Source organism: Talpa europaea (assembly GCF_964194135.1).
Source record: "Talpa europaea genome assembly, chromosome: 5".
Classification (NCBI taxonomy): domain Eukaryota; kingdom Metazoa; phylum Chordata; class Mammalia; order Eulipotyphla; family Talpidae; genus Talpa; species Talpa europaea.
Genome location: NC_140071.1, coordinates 126,636,287 through 126,652,337, shown reverse-complemented (window position 1 = coordinate 126,652,337; position 16,051 = coordinate 126,636,287).

The window sequence follows — 16,051 nt, the reverse complement described above, 5'->3', positions numbered from 1 at the left end:
GACTTTCACTTTTGGCAATGATGACCCCACTGACAGGGTATCTGTGCATGATCCTATATCATTAACCTCTCTACACTCTATTTTCATTAAACCCTACCACATTTAACAAGTGACTATTAATAATTGAGGAGGAAATAACGAAGAATCCTATAGCTCATGAAGTTTATAAAACATGGGAAAAATAAAATACAATTCAAATATTAAGTGATCATGTAACACGGGTGTGTTATAGCACTATGAAGCGTCACTCAAATTCAGGGACCTGCATCCTCTTATATACTAGAATCATAGAATTCTGTAATTCTATGGCCCTATGACATGATACATATTCCTAGTACACAAAGTAACTGAAATAGTTCAGCAAATTTTCTGGGTGCAGGCACATACCACTTCTGCTAGATGATTCATATGGATGTGCAGCCAACAGTTAGTATCCCATTAGCCTTCCACCCCCACCTAACACATACACACAGCAGGTCGTTGATATGATGCCTGGCACTCATCTGCAGAGCAAAGTCAGCAATTAGGTTTGAGCTCAGCTAAGGTGTTGCTGAACCTGCTGTAAGAGACATTCTGCAGGGGAAGGAGAAGGAGGGGATCAAAACAGGGAAGGAAAGAGCACAAGGGACTATGGTGATGGTGCAGGGGTGAACTGGTGGTGGGAATTTCATGGGGACTACACAGGAGAGGAGAAAGCACACACTGTACAAAAATGTAAATGTTGTAAAATATATACAAATAAACAAATTCTAAAAATAAAAGTGGACACATGTCATGCAATTGTTAAAACCCATGAAATTTTACAACAAAAAGACAATAGAAATTAAAAACGTAAAAAAAAATGTGTTGGACTTTTATGACTCTGTTCCTTACAGACAGTCCCTTTAAGCCTAGAATAGCCTCTCCTGAGATATCAAAATCTTTGTAAAAGTTATATAATTATATTTCACCAATACACTATGTTTTTCATAACCCATGAATAAAATTCTCGAACTTTTTTACTAATGATAGTAAATTTCCTCAAAATTAATAAAATATTGATACTCTCAAATATTTTCTTCAAAGCTTTTTGCTGGTCAAAAACTCTATCCTATACAGCTGAAAATCAGCATGATAATTTGGTATATGCAGAAATAAACACAGTTCTTTGTGGTTTATTCAGGGGATATATTTCCCCTTCCCTAGAATCTGAATTGGCCTCATATTCATTTCTGTCCATGAGCAATGCAGTAGAATTGGCATTGCATCAGGTCTATGTCCAAGCATCAAGGTGCAGTTTCCTTTCCTGGCATTTTTTCAGACAGGCATATGAAGAGTAGGCTGGCATGCTTGAGGATCACAGATGCAACCAGCAGCCAATCTGCAGCAAACTGCAGCTTCATGAGTGAGCCTAATTACGATTAGACAATATCAGCTCAGTTCAGCAAAATTGACCAAGCACAGCCCCAATTTCCAAGCCAGAGAGTAGAAAACTAAAGTACGATGGCTGTTTTATAGCCATGTATTTTTAATGAGTGGATATACAATAAAATGTAATAGATGTAATGACTAAGTCCAATATTCCTGAAGCAGGTGTGCTAAATACTCTCTGAAAGATCTCTAATATCAGTAAAACACAAAGAAAAAGTTGCTTCCTCTTCCATGCCAAAGGTTATGAGAACAAGTGATAGGTGTTTATTTTCAAAAACAATTTTAATGACATTAACATCTCAAAGATTCCTGAGAACTTAAATTTTATTTCATGGAGGTATAACATTGAATAATGGAGCAGAGCAACAACTCTCATCTTTAGACTGAAGCTCTGCAAGTTAACAGCGTACAACAAAATATGAAATACATGGACTTTAGACCAATGTAAAATAGAAAGTCTAAAAAATATCAATTAAAAGTGCATGATGAATTTGAGTGGGCAGGCCATTATTATATAAACTAGAAATTATCTAAGACAATAGTTTAACAACCCTGCTTGCACCAATGATGTCATCAGGTATTTAATAATGAAAATTATTCAGATCTAAGGTTTCATATTTTATCTGAACAATGCTCACTCAATGACAGATTATAAAATACTCCATTATTACCTCTAAAAAGAATTTATAGGAATTAAAAATCAAGATGAAATGAAGGTATATAGATAATATATAAAATATAATGTATAATATGTGCATATACACATATTGGTATGAATTTCAATATATCATGTTATATATTATTAAAATTGGCACACACAAGTTTATATTATATATTTACCAATATATAAAATATATGTAAACTTGTGTTACCTTATGTCACTTTATTTTAAAGTAAAATTGCTTATATACTTTGAGACACAATAAAAAAATCTCTTCTTAAACCACCCTTCAGGATGTCCAGTTTTCAGTCCCATAAGTAAGGACCTGAGAAGTCACCACTCCGTCCTAACAACAAATAAAAAACAGAACTGGGAGATATAACTCTTTGTGGATCTGCAAAAGAAGGAAAGACACAGGAAATATTTCTGCCCCCCAGATCAGAGCGACAAACAGGTGACTGTTTCCCTGATTAAGAGTGGAAGTTACCTGAGAAACAGTGTCTGTGTAGGAAGACCTGAAATGTAACTGACAGGTTACTAAAGGCTCAGTTAGGACTAGTCTAAGAGTCAAAAATTCCAGGACATTCCAGGCATAGGGAAGCTCCCACTATATTGTGAGTCTTACCTCCTGAAGGAGCTCCATTAGATTCCTACAGCACAAACTGGAGAAAAATCCCCTAATATTTCCAGCAGGGGAATGAGAAAAGCAACCCCTTTAAAAGAGGCCAGAGAAATGTGTTCCTAACAAGGTCTGCCCTGAGGAGAAACTATTCAAACTGAGCCTAACCTACTGGGATATTATCAGTGCTTAAGTGACCTGGGAATTTGTCCAACTTCAGAGATCATTCTTTTCTCAGAGGAGAAAGAAACAAACTGAAAAAGACTTTTAATCTTCATGGTTCTGTGGCATAAATCCACTAAAAGATTATGACCTAATCATGGGATTACAGAATACCTTTTTCCCCATACCACAGTATCACATTATTAAAGTTTTTTTCTTTTTTTAACAATAGTATATTTTATTCAGTACAACTATTCAAATATCAAGAATTACATAACTAAAAAAACAGGTAATTTGAAGACATCAGAAAACATCAGAAGAAGGTATAGCAGGAAAAAAAGACAGATCACCCTAGGAATTTAAACAACTATGATTAATACTTAATTGTCCCTAATATTTAAAGTAAAAGGCATACAAAAACAAACTGCAATGTAAGAAGAGATAATGAAAATTCCAAGTACCAACAACAACAACAACAAAAAAAAACTCCTGGAAATAAACACTAACATAAATGTCTTTGTTAAGATAATTTATAGACTGAACAAAGCTAAGGGGAAATATCTGTAAATAAGAATATATGAAAACAAATCACAAAAGTTAAAAAAGTAACAGACTAGAAGGATGAAACAGAATATCCAAATACTGGAAGACAACTATAAATTGTGCAACATATGTGTAATAAAAACACAAACTACAACAAATGCAGGATAGAATTTTTCAGTAATTAGAATTGAGACCTTCCTAAACCTGATAAACACTGTGTACAGATTCCTATAGTTAACACCATACTTCATGGTAAGAAACTCAATCCCACTAATATTAAGTATTAGATAAAAATGTCTTCATTCACTAGTCCTCTTCAACATTGTGCTGGAAGTTCTAGTTCATGCAATAAAACAAGAAAAGGATATGAAAATCAGTCCCCTTCCAAGAGTTTTTCTGTTTTATGTATTTCCTTCATCTTTTCTCCTATCTTCTCTTTTTCCTCTCTCTCCCCTGCCCCCCTTCTTTCCTTAAGAAGTTCTTAAATAGATTTTCTCATTTAGAAAGCTCTAACTCATGGGTTAAAGGATTAGGGGACAATATTAGTAGAGTTGGAAATCCAGATAACTTATTGATCCTGGTGTTAATTTAGTAAAAAATCATTTGTTTCTTCCAGTAGAATTATTAATAGTAGTCAAGGAGATTTAAAGAGATAAAGTTTGTAAGCATCATTCTTCTTGTTGCAATAGAAAATATATTGTTTGATGACAGATTAATACGTTCCTTTATTCTTGAAAAAGAGAAAAGATAGTTAATGCATCCTCAACAGAAAGGATTTTGGGGGTTGAAACATGGAGAAAAGGGTCTTTGAGGACTGATAAAGGGGTTATTTGAGAAGATTAACATAAATGCCACAGTCTCTTCCTCCTATGTCTTCTGCAGAAAGAAGGTATCAAATCAAAATTTGATCACCTGAAGTAGTTCATTGGATATATTACATTTGGTGAGTAACAAAAAGAAACATTTAATAGTTGCTATACATTCCCTTGTATAGGTTTCATGTGGGAAATAAAAGATCCAAATTCATCTCAAGAGAGAATTAATGGGAAGGCTATCTATTGATCCAAACTGACAAAACTACAATCTAGAGAAAAGGAAAAGGACCATTACATCACTAGGGGTTGAATGTCCCATTAAAGATAAATGTTTGTCGCTGAAGCTGTGCTTACTTCACATAATAACTTTCACTGGTGGGAAGACAGATAAGAATTGAATACTTGCTGTAGATCTCATTCTTGGAAATGTTTATTCTTTTTTGAGGCCAAGAAGATTGAGAAGAAAACACGCATGTTATGTAATCCAAATCTAGGGAGTTGCGCAAAGGAATAGAAAATAAGCAGAGCCAAGAGGTGAATTTCTTCCAATGGGAAGAGTTAGAGATTTTCCCAGAAAAGACTTTAAAGTTATAGAAATACTTGACAAAAGGACTCCTTGTGGGTGGGGAGATACCAGAGAAAGACAAAGGTCACAACTGCATTACCCATTGAGAATTCTATCCTTGCCACAATCTAACCATGGAGTTCCTCTTTTATTCTGGAACACATTGGAAAGTCTACATTATCAATTTAGTTAAGTGATTTCATAATACAAGGGTGAAGCCTTGATCTCTCTGCAATTAACATTATACTTTTAACATATTCAACCTAATCTAGAGCATAAAATCCCACGAACATAGTTTTGGGACAAGAAGAGGGAGGCTAATAAACCTAATTTACCAGGAAATCCTAGATGTAAATGTGATTGACTCCTGCTAATAAACCACACCAATACAGTGGTCAACCATGTTTTCAGCGATAAATAGGTATACAGACACTATACTGGTCCACTTGGTCCCACAATTTCAGGTTTTCAGTTCTCCCAGCCAGGAGTGGATCCCAGGCTGCAGTGGCAGTTCTGAGTCCCAGCCACTAGTCCACCATGTGCTGGTGTCTCAGGAAGCTGCTATAGGAACTTTGCTGATGCATCAGTATAGTAGTCAATCAAGTTTTCAGTGATATAAATAGGCATACAGACACTATACTGGTCCACCCAGACACCTTCCCTTCCACCACCACCATCAAATCCATTCACAGATGGATACATTAGAAAGCAGTAAGATCAATTTCCTCTTTCAGAGCTACAAAAATACCTCTTGCCTTCAAAGCTAGAATGTCAACCCTTGAATTTGAAATTATTATAAATATCCTATCTGCTATTATTAATTAGTAATAGATTTACCTGAGCAAAATTCTGTCTTAGGATTTTTAGGACTAGCAACAATTTCCTTGTCAAATTTGAGAATTTAGCATGCTCTATTAATTTTTCAATTTTATTCAAGAATGTATGATATATTTCAGAGAAATATTGTTAGCATTGTGAGATACAATTTTATATGAAATTTAGAATATCTATAATAAGTTCTATGAAATAGTATGTGGCATTAATTGGGCAGGTGTTTCCTGCTATCACAGGTAATATTTGACATTATGGTCAATTATAGAATTGTTCTCATTAAGAACAACTAAAATCACAAAAGGGTAAGTACAGCCTTGGAAATAACTATAAAAAAGACAAATGCATCTTCATTAACTTTGAACTTTATTTTCTAATCATCCCTCAAAGCCAATAATCCTCAGGTGCCTTCTTTCTCTGTTTGATTTGGTTACCTTTACCCCAGTACAAGATTGTGCAATAGCTCAACAAACATGGGAATGATGGCTCAGCTAACACATCCGTATGACCCGGGGTCATTATGTCTGCTACGCAGAGAAGAGTGGGTGAGATAAAGGAATTGTTTCAATAGGTGCAGGAATTAAGCCAAGGCCCAGAGCTTTGCAGGCAATGTTCAATATTTTGTTCTTCATCTGAAAAGGAAACCACTGCAGGGTTTGTTAAGTGCCATGCTTAGTTTTCCATTAAAAAAGGACAATTTTTGCATACAATGCTAATAGTGGCTAGGAGGGGTGACCAGTCTAGATTTAAGAAGATGGATTAGGAAGCAAAAGCTGTAGTATAGGTAAGAGACAAAACTGACTTTTTGGGTTGGTTTTAGTGAAATGGAAGAGAAATTTAACAAGTCATTTGGAAATAGGCAGTCAGTATCGGTTCAGCTTTCCTGGCTGGATCAGTCATATAATTGCCATAGATCCAGGTTTAATTTATATTCACAGATGAAGAAAGTAGGAATCTGCACTTTTTATTTAATAGATAGACTAAATCACTCTTAGCATGCCCACAATTAAGAGCTCCACTAAGATTTCATTGGTCAGAGTCATGGTATTCTTATCTTAAAATGTTTCACTTTTTCAGGCTATGTATTAAATTGTCAAGGAAAAGGGAGTTAAGAACAGGAATTATTTAGCCAATTGACTGTGTTGGGATTCTTTTTAAATGTGTGTTGCAGTGAACCAAATTAAATTGATATTCTAGTTATGTGTGTTTCTGATGCTTATTATAACTTTGGAGAAATAAGGACAAAATGAGAAGAAATGGTGATTTCAGCACAATTTTAATAAATACTTAACTTCTACTGTGCACTATAAAAACATTTATTTCTGTGTGGCAAAAAGATAGCTAAAACAAGTTTCTTAGTTCAATTCTCCTAAATTACTATTCTTTTTGCAAATGATTTTGCAAGATGCATTCTCTGCAATAAGTCAGCATAAAGAGTTTCTTCACCTCATTTTGTCTTTATTTCTCTTAAGCACATTAACAAAATAGACTTCATAATACAGTTATCTTCCTTTAATAGGAAGAAGTACGTAATGCTAAGCAATATAAATGTTTAACTTCATTTCCTATAGAACACTGCAAATGTATCTACAAACTTTTCTCTTCTGCCTCATTGGTGTTTTAGAAGTCTGAAAGAATAATCAATACTCTTCACAATCTGCTGATTGCTTGATACAACATATTCATCAAACAAGCATGTGCTTTATTCAGCATCAAATAGCAAATTCACATAAAGAGTTGGTATTAGAATGGCTTTTGAAAAAAATTCTTTATCAAAGCTACATCTAAGGTCTCTGGTTCCTAGTTTATCATCCTGGTGAGATACTATAAATACACATCTGGGGATCGACCCAAGAACAGTAGATTAATTATAACACAATTTTATGTGTGTGATTATAGTTTTATTTGACTCACTCAAGATACATTGATTATCTTTTATAGCTTCATAAATATGCTAGGATTCAAAGATGAATAAGATGTTAGCACTATTCTAGGAAATAACTACTTTTGCAGAACTAAGAGTTGAAACTAAGGTACTAGTTTGATAACAATGATCCCAAATTATTATTTGAAGCATGGTATGATTAGTGCCTGAAGAGCAGGAATTAGTATTTTAATGAATTCAAGGAAGTTTTGTATACTGTAAAGTGATATATATTTACAGGAAATACAACTAGTGTTATATCCTTTCAGCTCTTCCATTTTCCCCGTATATTTCGGAGGTTTAAATGATAGAGAGGATTTAAATGATATGGTTTCTTGAAATTTCCTGTTTATATGATGTGATATATGAATATATGTATGCATATTATATACATATATCATCAAAAGAAGATTCAATAATGTTATGCAATATTATTAAATTGTCAATTCTTCTTTATCAAAATCCCCCAAGTAACTTTAAGCCACATTCCAGACTAAATAAGTCATTCATTTGTGTTACAGTCTATTTGTGTCACTGACACAACTGCTACAATTGCTGAATTTACAAAAGATGAATTCTGTAAAAACACTGACTCAATGTTATTGTCATCTGTGCATTCAATTTTTTAAGAATAGAAGAAAATCCATTTCATAAATACAAAATAGCTTTTCATTCTTAGTTTATTATGAAGGAAAAAGGTTCCAGGAATGCGAAACAATATATGACCAGCTGGGATTTGAAGATTTCCCTCAAAGGGATCACCATATATCGATTTTCATTTCACTTAACCCCGAAAGTGCACAGCCTAGCTCCTGATTATCTCCGCACATTCTTGTCTGTAACACATACATCTTCAATTCAAGAAAACGTGGGATAGACACATGATTTCCTTCCAACAGAAATAACTGTTCAAATAAATGTGCATAAACTCGTGTGTTCACTTAAAGAAAGGTTTCCAGCTGATACAAATGATTATTCTAGCTGATAGGTTTGATTGTTCTTGCATAGGCAATTTCAAGGCCACAAAGAAACTCATAGTCTGACTTCCAGTCTCAACCTGACTGAGGGCTTACCCATAACTGGCAGTCTTTGATAGAGCAAATGTGGAGTGAGGGACTACAAAAATAAACTCAGAAATAGTAGTTGGTATTTACCACACACACACACACACACACACACAGAGGAAGTCAAGGAGCAGGGGACTTACTAGGACAGGAAACATGGACTTGATTTTGCATAGACTCTTAGTCTGTTAATCAATCTTATTTCTACCCTAAATTTCCATCTTCTCTATCCTCCTTTCTTCTCCTTCTTTACTTTCCGGCATCTAGTTAAAATTTACTGCCCTCCCCATGGAAGAGCTAACTTATCTCTTGAAATTTAAGGAATTTTCTCTCAGCTTGCATTCATCTTGAAATGGGGCAAACCCACGGACTGAAAATGAACTGGTCGGTGAGTCTTCACTAGCATGCTTCAGAAAGCAGGACATCGCACAGAAGCAGAAAAAGATACAGTAAGTGAAAGGGAGGTCTGGGAAAGAGAGAAGAATATGAAAATGTACTGGCTGGCAAATGGCCAGATGCAATTATCCCTACCCCAGAAAACATCCCCTAAGCTGAGACAGGTCCAGACAGGAGGCACAAGTGGAGAGGGAGGGCAATAGAGGGCAGAAACCATCAGCAGGAGTCAGCCAAAGAGCCCTGAGCCACAACAGGGAGCCAACCAAGAGTACCTGAGCTTCATCTACCTGTTCTGTCTTTTAAAAGTTACATGGCTGCCCTTCCCCCACCCCATCTCAGTCCCTAGCAACCTCCTACTCAAGGACTCCAGGGCTAAAGCTGCAAGACTCACTGCTCCCTTACAATCACTATCCAATAAATTAATTCACTTTAGATATACTATGTAAAATTTGTTTTTTATTTCTGTTCTTTTGATTTAACTTTGAGGCTGACATTTCACAAGAAACTGATAGATTATAAACAAAGAGGTAATAGACATGTATTAGTAACTATTTTGTAATTTAGGCTTCTGAAAATTTTTTCTCTACAGATGTAAAATTATTAATATTTTACAGGAGAAAATACTGCTTTACATTATTATACTTTAATTATAAATCGATGTGTTTGTATTTCAGTATGTGCTTAGTTGCTATTGTTAATTGTTCTGCCTACAGGATTTCTACCTATAGTTTATTTAATATGATAATTCCTATTAGTTAGTAGATACTGCTATTTCCTGTTTTGAATTTAATGAAGGAAACCCCATTTCAAGAATTAGAAAACATAAAAGATTACAGGTGAAGAATTAAATATATAATTAAACAGAATTTGCTTTCAAAACTTAAATTACTAGAATGAAAATTAATTTATAAGCATCAACATCACCTTGAAATGGAACTTTCAGTCATTCAAAACTTATTGTTAAGAGGTGGAGGGCAACTGTGATTAAATTTCACTACTTCTCTTGTATAAGCAGACTCTTTGAGGTATACTGTGAATGTCTTTCCACACATTCATTTGGGTAGGCTGAATTTTAGAAGCCCAAAATGGACATTAAAAGGAGAATGAGGGGGCCTCCCCGGTGGTGCAGCGGTTGAGCGCTGAGCTGCGAAGCTGCCCGCAGCCTCTGCAGTGCCGGTTCGATCCCCTGCCGCCAGGGAGGGTCCCATATGGTGCGCAGACCTCTCCTGCTGCCCACTGCTCACCTCAGCAGAGTATTTTGTCAGTCTGCCTGTTCTGTTCCCAGCTCTGGCTCTGGTGAATTCTCTCACCCTCCCGCGCTTCTGACTGTACCCAGTGCTTGTATGAATAAATAAATCTTCAAAAAAAAAAAAAGAGAATGAGGGCCTCCCCAGTGGTGCAGTAGGTTTAGCGCAGCGCTGTAAGGCTGTCCTCAGCCTCTGCCGCACGGGTTCGATTCCCGGTCGGCTGGGGAGAGAGCCACAAGGTGCGGCAGACCTTTCCTGGCTCACCCGCTGCTCCCATCAGCAGTGCTTTCAGTCCATCTGCCTGTTCTGCTCCCCGCCCTGTCTCTGGTGAATTCTCTCACCCTCCCATGCCTCTGGCCTGTATTCCAGCTCTTGTATAAATAAAATAAATCTTAAAACAAATAAAATGAGAAGGACCTCATATTTATTATATTTTCCAAAAATAATCTGGTGAAATTGCCTGTAAAAATTTCAGAATATAGAGTAAATTTTGAGATTTTATAAATAACTGAAAAGATAATGCATCAGTCATGAAGCAAAGTGGTCTCCAAAAACAAAGGTTAAAAGATGGCACCTTTGGCATTTTCTGAAGGCATATTATGTCTGGGCATATATGAAACCATCAAACTAAACAGGATCCACATGTGTCAGCTTAAATTAGTTACCCATGCTATGCTACAGTTTGGAGTTGCTGTTCATTATGAACTGACATTTTCCATGGTTTGCATCTGACAGGAAAAAAAAGCAGAAATGACCTCAATATGTTGGGTTGTAGAACTACAGACCATGAAAATTCCAGCTGGTACTAATCTGAAACTATGAATATAGTGGGGATAAATGCTTTTATTTCAGGTTTAATGGGATTTTTGGCCATATGTAGAAAAAACAGTTGTAAAGTTTTCAACAAAAAATGGAGGAGAAATAAAGAGACAGAAAGGTGATGTTTCCAGGGAAATCACATTCTAAATACAGTGTTGCTTATTAATCCCCATGCAGTGTGCCCTCATTTGAAGGTGTACTCCCATATGGAAACTTTGGGTGCATTTTCAAGTGGGGAATTTTATAATAAGAAAATACCAGTATTAGCCACATTCATTTAATAAGGGGAGAGTAAATAAATTGGTTAGCACACTATTTGAAGAGTTACAGTTCATCTATGATTATTCCAGAGTGGTAACCACATCTCAGAGCCAGAAAATTCCAAAAAGGCATGTCAGTGTCCTATCTTCCTATCACATATTTGACCACTTTGGAAATAAAGGCAGAGAAATTAACGTGCAAAATACACCTAATGTGATCATTACCGATGACTCAACTGAGACCAGTTTCCAAATGCCACAAACTCTCAACCAGGACTTTTGTATTACAAAATATAGCTAATTCTCAGAAACACACTTACATACTTTTTTATAGGAAGCTAGCAAGAAAGCAGTTTTTTTTAATATTCACTTAATAAGTCAATTTTTAAAACTGAAGATTTAAATTAACTTACCTCTATGCCACTGTGAAGCTTCAAATAATACATTTTCTCTAAATTTTCAGCACTTATTATCCTTATAGACATGTTTACTTCTCTGCAGTAATTAATGTGGTAACTAATGCCATGGATTCTATGTCTACCCACAGAACATTTTTATTTTGATTAATGGATTTTAGTATCAAATTAATATCATTTTATCAGATTTAAAATTGTATCCTATTATTCATACTTGTAACTAAAAATACATCTTGACATGTTTTCTGTTTGACCTTGATTTTTTGTCAGGACAGTATTACATAAAATGTTTTTGGAATTAAAATATATTCTTGCCATTACTTAGGCAACATGTTATTTTTATTTTGAGGTATATAAATTTTAATAGCCCATAAATTTATATATGACTCCCCACAGTACAGAAGTTACAGCAACCTCCCTAGGAATGTGGGTATATTGTAGTAAAAATATGCCCTAACATACTCCCAAGGTATTACAGATTAAGGGAAAAGGTATGTGACCATTTTAATGAAAATTTACCATCTATTTAATAAGAAATTATCATTTAATGCTTTAAATTTAAAAAAATAAGTTTTTCTGTTCTAATGCATTTTTAAGACCAGAATGAATATTGAGGTTAAACAAAATATGATAAAAACAAGGAAATAACTTTAACAGTAGCTTTTAAAATGAAATATGTGGGACTTTTTATCTTGCAATTGTCCTGATATTATTTGTTTATAGTGCTGTCCAGGTCACAGAAGGCATAATTTAATAAAACTCAATAGTTACAGTTTGAGTATGTAAATATAAGTTTATATTTTTCCTATAATTAAAAAGTATTCTTGTAAACATAGGAATATACACACAAACACACACACATATCAACATGCACTCCTGCTTATCTCAAAGATTGAAAATGGAGAATAATTAACGTTCTTTTGAACTGTTCCCTCTTGAAGTTTTAAAGACTTATACATAATGCACCTATGTTTCCCTTCAAAGCCCTGAACCAAATTAGAAAAAGACAAATGTAAATCAAAATACTACCTCTGTTATTGATAAAATTACTTTGCAATATGACTTAGATCTGTAGGCAAATAGAGTTTTTTTCAGAGACACACCTGAAACTAGAAACACACCTGAAACTAGAAACACCAGAAACACACCTGGTGTTTTCTTATTATAAAATTCCCCACTTGAAAATGCACCCAAAGTTTCCATATGGGAGTACACCTTCAAATGAGGGCACACTGCATGGGAATTAATAAGCAACACTGTATTTAGAATGTGATTTCCCTGGAAACATCACCTTTCTGATAATATGCAATACTGGCCAAATACAGACTGTACCCATGGGGCCACAACCTGCCTGCATATTTTGGTGCAAGTGTAACAGGGTGGTCCCCAGGAAAGGGGGAGGATCCAGGTTTCCTGCCCCACCCAAAAAAAAAGGGTGGAGCTGAGAGAGAGAAGAGGCTGCAGAGGAGACTGAGGAAGGAAGGAAGCAGGATGGAGAGGCAGAAGGAGCCCCGGAGGAGGCACATGGAGCCGAGAGACATGTAAAGAAACTACACTTTTGGTCGTGGACTGGGTGACACAGATGTGGGTGAGACCCGTGGGGAGGTGACAATGGCGGTTTTTGTCTTGATTTTGATTTTGCTCTTCTCCCTCCAGACTTGTCTGGTTGTTTCTGATCCTTTTCTGTGGGTCCCCACTGGAGGATGCTTTTTAGACTTGGGGCAGGCTTTGGGGCCTTGCTCTGGGCCAATCCCATTTGGATGGACTTTTACCCACAAGGGGACAGGTAACTTAGGGTGCTTGATTTAGAAACTATATTCTTTTGTCTTTTCTGTATTGTTCACTTATTGCATTAAAGTTCCTTCCCACTAAAGTCTCATTTGTTTTGTGTTGATGTGCGGATGGCAGAACCTATGTAGAGCAGGCAGGCTTGTGGGGTCTGGGGTGCCCCCTCCGCTTGCCCTATAACAGAAGTAGGAGAGAAGATGGATTCTCCACCATCAAACACTTTTATGTCCAGGTTCTTCTCCTGCACTTGCCAGTCAGAGAAATCACTTTTCCTTGTCTCTAGAATGAAATCAGAGATACTAGTCTAACTCAGGTTCTAATTCTCAATAGATGTCTATGAGTCCAATAAAAAGTAGACTCCCTCTAAATATTACCATGTGTAAAGTAAAAGAATATACTTCAGAAGAAAATTAGTTTCCATTTACTTTTAAAACTCTCATTATGTAGCTCCGAAGTCTTAAGGTCAGAGAAGTTCACGGATGACATTCAAGGTGGTAAAGCTAATAAGGAACTTGAACTGAAAGTTGAGTTTTTCTCATTCCTTTAGTACTTTCTTTAGCAAGTACTTACATGCACTAGGAAATCTAACTGAACTCCATGACTAAATTATTGGTCAAAGCAGGCAAAGTCCTGACTTCATAAATCTTAGTTAAAGAAGGACAAGGTAAAACAAATAGGAAAATGTTCTCTTAATGTGATAAAGTCCATTGTGTTTGAAAAATACAAAATTAGTTTCAGGGAATACTCTTTAAGCATCTCTTTTCAACTAAGGCTGCAGGTCTAATTTAGTAGGTCAATCAGTGAAGGATAGGATTTGAGTTTGGATACAAGAGCGAGAAGGAACTGAAATGAAACTGAAATGAAGTCAAGTTTGTCTTTAGCAGAGAATAAGGAAGTAGACAATGTGTGACAAGAAGTTGGAAAAGTAAAAATATGCCTATCACCATTAACTGTTGAATCGTCCAGATTGCTTCTCTAGAGAATATTATAAAATAGGAAACAAAAATATTAAACAGGATGCAGGAAAACAATCTACAAATTCAGGAAATTTCATCTAAGTGGACAGAGCAAAAGATAAGTTGATAAATGTGCAACCCTCCCCAACCAGGTAGGTCACTGTCAATTCTTGCACACGAAAGAGAATTTTGGAGCTTTTTGTGGATTTTGTGGGCCTTTAATGCTGAAACAGGGAACCATATACCTGTGTACACAGGCAGGCAGAGAGAGTCTGAAAGACACCCTACACCTGTGAGAGGCTCAGAACAGCAACTGAACTCCTTGCCCCTTAGCCCAGTAAGTGCTCACAGCCACAACTAACACATTAACACACTACTGCAAATGCAAGGCCCATCAATTGTTTGCTGGTTGTTGGAAAGGTGGGGAAAATAACATTTCAGAAGGTGAAAAACTGCTTGATTAACTCATTTTTCTTACACTCTACACCATCAGGGTTTTCACCCCACACTATCTACAGGTCAGTCGTCCACAAGTTCCCCTTGGCAAGAACGATAGGACACTACGGTTCCTTAGGACACTATGGTAACCATAGGACACTATGGTAACCTTCAAAAGTAATACAAACTGTAAGAGAACGGCACTGAAGAAAACAGAATACAACCAAGCCCAGTCCACTAAGGTGTTAGGGTGAAAAGACAAAGTTATTGGCATCAGCAATGGGAGATCTCTCCCCTCTGGCAGTACACAAGCCATTTTTTTGTTGTTGTTGGAAGATAACACCGTGGCTGGCAACAGTGGCCTCCAGGTCTAGAGTACCCCCGCATGCTTTGCCAGCGAAGAGGCATCTGCAGGCTCTCCATGTAATAACAGTGACAAGCTAGTAATGAGAGGGGAGAGCAGGGCCCATAAGGTGGGGACAGGCTGCCTGGGATGGGGGTTTGGGGAGGATACTGGCAGACAGGGAAACAACCAGCAGAAAACACCTGATAGCTCAGTAGAAAGTACCAGCAGGGCAGAGAGAGATTGGTAAGAAGTGGGCCTTTACCACAAAGATCCAGGTTTTTGCAAAAGGTGTTGCAAAGCTGCCAGCACAGCTGCAGGGAAATGAGAACAACAGGAAGGCAGTGGGGGTGGGGAGGGAGACTATAAGGAGTACAGAGAAACCAGAACCAGCAGGAGACTAATACCACCCTCACACCTGTAAGATTCTGGCCTGCAATAAAATCTTTGCTTGCTAAACAAGAATTCCTGCACCATCCTTGTTTTGCAACCTCAGGGCACACCAGCCCAGACCCTAGACTCCAACTCCGATCCCAGCACCTCAATAACAAGCCACCAGTCAACACAAATTGTCCTTTAGGCTTGCCATCTGATCTGCCAGAGGTGGGTAACACTTACCTGTGGGGGCCACTGCCCAGTTATCCAGGGTGTTATTTGTTAGGTTGGCCTCCAGGCCAACATCCCCAAGGGGCTTTCAGGGCCACCCAGCGCATGTGGGGATCCTCAACTGTCCTAGGCCACACCAGATCCTGGGCCCATCTGGTTGGGGCTGGCAATACAACTCTGCCTTGTTG